Source organism: Octopus bimaculoides, chromosome 16, assembly GCF_001194135.2.
Source record: "Octopus bimaculoides isolate UCB-OBI-ISO-001 chromosome 16, ASM119413v2, whole genome shotgun sequence".
Taxonomy (NCBI): domain Eukaryota; kingdom Metazoa; phylum Mollusca; class Cephalopoda; order Octopoda; family Octopodidae; genus Octopus; species Octopus bimaculoides.
In genome coordinates this window covers 19,056,460-19,058,699 of record NC_068996.1, presented here as the reverse complement: position 1 = coordinate 19,058,699, position 2,240 = coordinate 19,056,460, and the positions used below count along the sequence as shown (strand labels likewise).

Sequence of the window (2,240 nt, the reverse complement as noted above, 5' to 3'; positions counted from 1 at the left end):
TAGATAGATAGATAGATAGATAGATTGATAGATACATACATACATACATACATACATACATACATACATACATACATACAAATATACATACATAGACTCTACAATTGGCATTCGACAAACAATTTTTTGTACTTTGGTTTTACTTATGTGGTTACCCGTATACATATATATAGATATAAATATATATATGTATATATATATATATATATATATATATACTCACAAACACACATAAATTTACATATATACATATATATATATATATATATATATATATATACGTACGTACATACATACATACATATTTTATTGTGTCTGGGGAGAGTCATTCTGTTTTAATGCCTCATTAATTAACACACTCACCGGTTCGATTTCCACTCATATATATATATATATATATATATATAAAGTTATGTATGTCTATCCTGAGACTCTGAGAATTTGGAGAGAGAAAGAATGACAGACAGCGGCAGATCATGCGTTCTTTGGTCACTGATGACGTATTATATTCCTAGTGTTGGACATCCCTCAAACGCCTGTGCTCCGATGTGATTTTATAAGTTAAACAAAAAAAAACACTACACGTACTCGTACGTGCACACACATATACACTATCATACACAGATAACTATACACAGTTATATATATATATTATTAATATGTAGCAGAAGTGATAGAGTAACTCAGTATCCGACATTTTCTAGCGTTTGCATTTATCAAACTAGTCGCAGGTCGAAGGCCTCGACCAGTTACTAGTTTGGTAAGTCAGTCTGTTACTTCTGCTAAACATTAATAAAGCTATACATATACTCATATTCTCAGCCCTATTTTTCCTGTTTGCATCAACTGCCCAGCTCCTTTATTCTTGCATTTAGACTTCCACTTCATACACACCAGTTCAATTTGATTAATCGTCCATCGAAAGACATCTGTTGTTATATTCTTGTTGTTTGTATTTGTAATTGTGTACCATGTGCTCCTGTTTTAGTCTTTGTTGCCGTACACATTCGGTTCTTTCTTACAAAAAAATTTAATGCTCTTAGCTTAGACGTTTTGTGGAGGCATCCACATTGAACAGTTTTAAGTGTAACTGCCCGAAGCTGTAAGGACATCTGGTAAAGAAGGCCACGAATAACCTGTCCTTCTAATAGTTGTTTTTCCTGTCCGCCTTTATATCGCCTATCTGTCCGAATGTTTTATTGTCCTCTACTGCGTTTTTGTCCCATTTTTATATTTATATATACATATAACGGCGTACGTACACACTTGTGCTCACCTTAGAATATATATTTGTGTCGATAGCCAGCTGGAGGAGATGTCCTCCTGGGGCTAAAAGCAACAGTAACATCCACCCCTCGGGGTCAGCCACATTTAAGTGGCAAATATACTTCACTTTATCGTGCAGTTACTGTTAATACCTCATTCAGAGATTTAACATATATATATATATATATATATATATATATATATATATATATATATATATATATATATATATATATACCCATACATATATACATATATATGTAGTCAAATCGAATAAACGAACACTAAAAATAAAGACAATCGACAAGAGGACGTGCACATGGTGTATATTAGTTTGACACCTGGTAAAAAGACATAGTTTGTGACGTTTCGAACATAGCTCTTTGTCAGAATGGAAAACGAAAAGTCCAACAAAAGAAAGAAGTCACCAATAGTACATGCGTACTTACACTGTGTTAATGTTTGTTTTTATATTCAGTTATGAAGACAATTTTACATTGATCTGATGGATTACTCTATATTTTTGTAGCATACAAATTTATTATATTTAAACAAGAATATTATTCAGTTCTATGTTTAATATTTAAGAGATGAGTAATTATGTATATTATTTACATTATTTACATTCGATATTTGTCCTCATCTTTGTTGTTAACACAAGGTTTCGGCTGATGTACCCTCCAGCCTTCTTCAGGTGTCTTGGGAAAATTTCGAAGCTGGGTTCTCATTCCTAAGGTGTTATTTGATGTTTTTGTTGTTGTTGTTATAATTATTATTATTAGTATTAGTATTATTATTATTATTATTATTATCATTATTATTATTATTATTAATATTGTTGTTGTTGTTCAGGTCACTGCTTGGAATCGAACTCGGAATATTGGGATTAGTAACCCGCGCTCTTAACCACTACGCCATATGCCCGTGGGCATAATAATAATAATTATTATTATTATTATCATTATTATATATAT

At 31.4% G+C, this 2,240-nt stretch overlaps 1 long non-coding RNA gene across 1 annotated transcript in view; it reads left to right on the top strand.

The window, feature by feature from the left end:
• LOC128249595 (uncharacterized) overlaps positions 1 to 2,240 on the top strand; it is a 67,672-nt gene that overhangs the window by 484 nt on the left and 64,948 nt on the right. The window lies entirely within an intron of this gene.